This window comes from Sus scrofa, chromosome 1 (assembly GCF_054392235.1).
Source record: "Sus scrofa isolate SSC_HxYL_T2T_F1_AM1 chromosome 1, Sscrofa_HxYL_maternal_Yorkshire_Landrace_v2.0, whole genome shotgun sequence".
In the NCBI taxonomy this organism is placed as follows: Eukaryota; Metazoa; Chordata; class Mammalia; order Artiodactyla; family Suidae; genus Sus; species Sus scrofa.
Genome location: NC_139383.1, coordinates 279,006,887 through 279,013,069, shown reverse-complemented (window position 1 = coordinate 279,013,069; position 6,183 = coordinate 279,006,887).

The following is a 6,183-nucleotide window of genomic DNA, read 5'->3' as shown; positions in this document are numbered from 1 at the left end:
CCCAGTCCGCCCGCCGCTCCCCGCCCCGCGCCCCTGGGGGCGGAGCTAGGTTGGAGGGGGGCACCCCACCCCGCCCGACCCGGCTCGCTCTTAGCCGGGCCTCTTTGCCACTGGGCGGCTCTCCAAAGGGCATCCCCGCAAGGACACAAAAAAAGGTTCTTGTTCGGATCCCGCAGGAGCAGCGGGGGCAGTAAGAGCAGCACGGGCTCCCCACACCCACCGCAGTCCTGTCTGTGAGATGTGGGACCTTGGGCGAGTCTCTTCATCTCTTTGAACTTCAGTTTCCTTATCTGTAAAGCGGGGGAAAGTATGGTTTCCTTTTGGAGCTGGCTGTAAAATTCAGATGAGTGATGGGTAGGCGAGACTTTGAATCTCCAAATACCGCGGCCGTGCCAGCTCTACCCTTCTCACGGATCAGACCCTTGTCTCCTGCATGTTCCCGTTCTTCCTCCCTCTGAGATCCCTCCCATCAATCCCCAACTAAACTCCGGTAGCTCCAACCCTTTAAACACCCTCCGCATCCTCCTGAAGAAACGCCTCGTTTCTCCGCTTCCTAGGCAGCAAAAGTTTCCGGAGGAGCGGTCTGTGGCTGCCGCTCCTCAAATTCCCTGCCCTCCCCTCGCTCCAGGGACCTTCGGTCTCACTATGGAAATGCCTAGTTGGAGTCTCTGGGACCTCCTGTAACTGAAATCAAAGCGGCATCCCTCTACCCTCTCAGAATCGACAGCTCTTTAGCACACCCCCTTCTCCAACTCGCTCGATGCCTGCCCCCTTGTATCCATTTCAGACCCCTTGGCCACTTTTGCAGGTCCTGATACCAAGGCATGCCATTGCGGGGCGGGGGTGGGGTGGTCCCGCGCTTCTTCCCTCTCCACAAAGTCTCCATGGATTACTCCTCCCCTGAGCCCAGGAAGGCTCCTCCTGTGTGTGTTTTGGCTGTTCAGCCGCTCAAAAAGGAGCCCTCACGTGTGATCCTCAATTGTCGCCACCTTCCACTCCTACCCCATCCCTCCCCTCCAGCACTTCCCCTCACAAGGTCCCCCACCCTCTTCATTTTCCTCACAGAACTGGTCACTTTATGAACTATAGTGTTGGTGTTTCTTTGTGTCTATTCATGCCTTCCCTTGTGGGAGCGAAATAAGGCTACAAGGCTTTGTCCATGGGTGGCTAGCCCAGTGGGCTCAAAGTGTGGTCCCTGGACCAGCAGCCCCAGCATCACCTGGGAACTTGTTAGAAATGCAAATTATCAGGGCTCACCCCAGACCTAAGGAAGCAGAAACTCTAGGGTGGTGCCCAACTATCTGTGTTTTTATTTTTTATTTTTATCTTTTTAGGGCCTCACTTGAGGCATGTGGAAATTCCCCGGCTAGGGTCGAATTGGAGCTGCAGCTGCCAGCCTACACCACAGCAACAGCAATGACAGATCTTAGCCACCACTGCCACTTACACCACAGCTCACAGCAACACTGGATTCTTTAACGGATTCTTTAACCCACTGAGTGCAGCCAGGGATCAAACCTTATGGATACTAACCAGGTTTATTACCAATGAGCCACGACTGGAACTCCCAATCTGTGTGTTTTTTTTTTTTTGTTTTGTTTTTTTTTGTCTTTTTGCCTTTTCTAGGGCCGCTCCTGAGGCATATGGAGGTTCCCAGGCTAGGGGTCCAATCGGAGCTGTAGCCGCCAGCCTACATCACAGGCACAGCAACGCAGGATCCGAGCCGTGTCTGCGACCTACACCACAAACCTACACCACAACTCACGGCAACGCCGGATCCTTTAACCCACTGAGCAAGGCCAGGGATCAAACCTGCAACCTCATGGTTCCTAGTCGGATTCGTTAACCACTGCGCCACGACAGGAACTCCTCCCAATCGTGTTTTTAAGCCAGCCTTCCAGAGGACTTAAAATTTGAGAACCACTGACTCAGCACAAAGTTTGGTGCTCCGTAACTCTAAGTGGAATTAAAACCCATACACAGGAGTTCTCATTGTGTTGCAGTGGAAACGAATCTGACTAGGAACAATGAGGATTCGGTTCAATCCCTGGCCTCGCTCAGTGGGTTAAGGATCTGGTGTTGCCATGAGCTGTGGTGTAGGTCGAAGATGTGGCTTGGATCTGGCGTTGCTCTGGCTCTGGCGTTGGTCGGCATTTATAGCTCCGATTAGACCCCTAGTCTGGGAACCTCCATATACTGTGGGTGTGGCCCTAAAAGGACAAAAGACAACAACAACAACAAAAGTCATATGCAGTAGATGTTCAGTACAAATTAGCTTCTTCTGTAACTTGAGATCCTTGGGGGAGGCTAGATGAGTGTAAAAAATAAATATGGTGTGTGTTCTTATGTGCATAGACTATCTGTGAATGGATAGACAATGGATATGGTGGCTATTGCTAAGGAGGGGAGCCAACTCTTGGGAATCCAGTAAGGAGAAAGGCTTACTTTTCATTTGAATACATTTTGCATTCTGGGAATTTTGTAATGTATGTCCTATCTATTCAAATAATACACAAAATATACTTAAACAGAACCTGGTGGGGGTTCCCTTTCCCAACCCTTTCTCCCCATGCAGCCTGGCTCTGACTCTCTGGCTAGGTCCTGGAAGAGCAAGGCTGCTGTCATCTGAGAACTCTGCCCCTCCTGCTGGCTGTTCTCCCACGTGGCTCCATGCTTTCCTCTGGCTTCCTCCTTTTCACCCTGTCACCTGCCCTCTGTTCTTGGGTAGGGTCTAATCACAATGAATTCTCTGTTTCAACATGGTCTTGGGACCTTTGCACAGGCTGTTCCTTCCCCCTGAAACTCTATCTGCTCAGTGTGACTCACTCACTCCTACTCATCCTTCTTCCTTACTTTTTTTTTTTTTTTTTTGTCTTTTTAGGGCTTCACCTACAGCATATGGAGGTTCCCAGGCTAGGGGTCTAATGGGAGCTACAGCTGCCGACCTAAGCCACAGCCACAGCAACACCAGATCTGAGCTGCGTCTTCGACCTACACCACAGCTCATGGCAATGCCAGATCCTTAACCCACCGAGCGAGGAGGCCAGGGATCGAACCTGCAACCTCATGGTTCCTAGTTGGATACGTTTCCTCTGCGCCATGATGGGAACTCCTTTTTTTTTTTTTAATTAAATTTTTAAAGAAACTTTTTAATGTGTTTAAGTTGTGGCATTTGCATGCAATTGTGGGTATGTGATTATTTTTTTTTTGATTAGTGTCTTTCTTTCCCACTACAGGACAAGGCCCCCATGATGGGGCTCACACCTGCCTTGTTCTCAGCCACAGAGCTGTCTAGTTGTGTGCCTCTGGCCTCAGCACTCCCCCACCGATCCTTCCTTCTCCTCAGTTTCCTACCCAGCTCTTCCGTCATGAGTCCTGCTGGTGGTGGGAGTTGTCGTCATCTGTCTTTTGGAGCCTGTTTCCTCAAGTGTAATTTGGAGAGAAAAATACCTCTCAGGATCGTTGGGGGGAAAATGCAGGGGAAAGGATTCCTAGGAGGTGCCTACCTCACAGGACCCTATCTGCTTAGGACACTGGCTGAGGTCTCAGTACTTTTCTCAGTTTTGCGGTAGAAAAAGAAGGATTTCGAGTTCCCGTCGTGGCGCAGTGGTTAACGAATCCGACTAGGAACCATGAGGTTGCGGGTTTGGTCCCTGCCCTTGCTCAGTGGGTTAACGATCCAGCGTTGCCGTGAGCTGTGGTGTAGGTTGCAGACTCGGCTCGGATCCTGCGTTGCTGTGGCTCTGGCGTAAGCCGGTGGCTACAGCTCCGATTAGACCCCTAGCCTGGGAACCTCCATATGCCGCGGAAGCGGCCCAAAGAAATGGCAAAAAGACAAAAAAAAAAAAAAAAAAAAAAAGAAAAAGAAAAAGAAGGATTTGCAGAAGAGAGGTAAAGGGAACTAGGACCCTTCCTTAAATAACATCAGTGACAGGTCCCATTGATTAAGCCAGACCTTGTATTAATTGCTTTGCACGCATCATCTTATTTGATTCTCATAGCAATCCTGTGAGGTAGTAACTATCACTATTATCCCTCTCACCTTAGAAACCAGGACTTTGAGGCTCAAAGGTGACCAGACCAAAGTCACAGTCATTACACAGAAAAGTCAAATCTGTTTTTTATTCATTCTCCCACCCACTCAGCAATTATTTATTGTCTACTGTGTTCAGGTTCTGAGCTCAGCAGTTGGGGTTATACCGATGAGAGTGAGAAAAAAGGGATTTGACTAGTCAGGGAGATTAGGAAGGCTTCTGGGAGGAAGTGACAACAGAGCTGGAGTCTGAAGGATGAGGAGGAGCTACTTTCAAAGGCTGAATTTTTCTGTCCATCTTTGAGAGTTGACTTAGAATATTCATACATCACTGAAATCCCATGCTTTCAGGAGGTTCCTGCAGTGCCATGTAGCCCCCAATTAGATCTCCAAGGAAGGGGAACTCACTCCTTCCAGAAGTCTGTGATAGAAAGGGAAGCTCTAGCTCTAGGAAGCCTACCTGGTTCTCACTTTAGAACCCAGAGCTGAGAGAAGGGCCCAGAAGCTCCATCTCCTTGGTCCCCCTGCCTCCCACTGCACACTCTAAAGACTCTCCTCCCCCCCTGGGGCTGGGCAATGGTAGTGGGGAAGCAATCATGGAGAAATCATTTCTCACAGTCCACAGAGAGCTCAGCAGAGCAGTAAGGGAACACAGAGGGGATCTAGATGTCTTGAACAGGATTTTGAAAGATGAATAGGAGAGTGGGAGTGAGTTGGGTGAAGCCAATAGTGTGAAGGAGTCAAGCATTCAGGTTTTGGTGTATGACCAACTGGGTTTGGAATCCCTCTTACTGATGGGTGGTTTCGTCCAATAGGGGCAATACTGGAGCTACCTCACAGAGGAGACATGAGGTTTTGAGAACACAGCATTCATGTAGCTGGCACAGATTAAGGATGCACTACAGGTTAACCATTGTTGGTGAGGAATCGCCATCCAACCTGTAAATGCAGGGAAGCACTGCAAAACACCCTGCCCAGCAGGTGGGGGAGGAGTGTAATGAGAAATGTGGGCAGAAGTCAGAGAGGCAGGGCAGAAGTCAGAGTCGCACCAACCGACACGATGAGGATTTAAACATTAAGCAGGAGTTCCCCTGTAGCTCAGCAGGATAAGAAAGAGACAAAGTATCCGTGAGGATGTGGGTTTGATCCCCGGCCTTGCTCAGTGGGTTAAGATCTGAAGTTTCTTCGGTGTCACAGCTGCAGCTCGGATCCTGCCATTGCTGTGCCTGTAGGGTAGGCCATAGCTGCAGCTCCAGTTCAACTCCCAACCCCGGAGAACTTTCTTATACTGCAGGTGTGGCAGCAAAATGATTAAAAGAAATAAATAAAAATTAAGCAAGTAGGAGTTCCCGTCGTGGCGCAGTGGTTAAGGAATCCGACTAGGAACCATGAGGTTGCAGGTTCGGTCCCTGCCCTTGCTCAGTGGGTTAAGGATCCGGCGTTGCCGTGAGCTGTGGTGTAGGTTGCAGACACGGCTCGGATCCGGCGTTGCTGTGGCTCTGGTGTAGGCTGGTGGCTACAGCTCCGATTCGACCCCTAGCCTGGGAACCTCCATATGCCGTGGGAGCGGCCCAAGAAATAGCTAAAAAGACAAAAAAAAAAAAAATTAAGCAAGTAATGACATAGATGAGCCAATAGATTGGTGGGGTGTCAGGGTGGGGAATGGGTAGCCAGTGAGGAAGCTTCGGCATAACTCCGCAGAGTAGAGGCGGTCAAGGAATCAGCCAGTGTTCCTGTTCTTTGTCTTCAAACAGGCCAGGTAGAGCTCAGACCTTGGAAGGCAGCCACGGTGAGAGATGGGTCCCTGAGGTGGACGCCCCCAGCAAGCCGAGGCTGGTGGCTGCACGCCGCTTGGTGGCTGCGCGCCACCTGGTGGCCACAGGAGGTGGGGTCAGCTAGCCCCATCAGAAACTGCAAAATCTGGGATTTTGCTCTGGGAGACTGAGGCAAAGAGCTACGGCGGGGGAGGCTGGGATCCTCCAACTGGACCCCATCCCTATTCTAATCCCATTTCACAGATAAAAAAACTGAGGAGGAGGGAAAGCGAACTGGGTAAGGAGCCTCTTAAACGGGGGTGGGGGTGGGGTTCAAGACACCAGGAATGGACAGTCTGAGTTTCTTTAACGGCATCAATGGCCTGAAGCTTACTT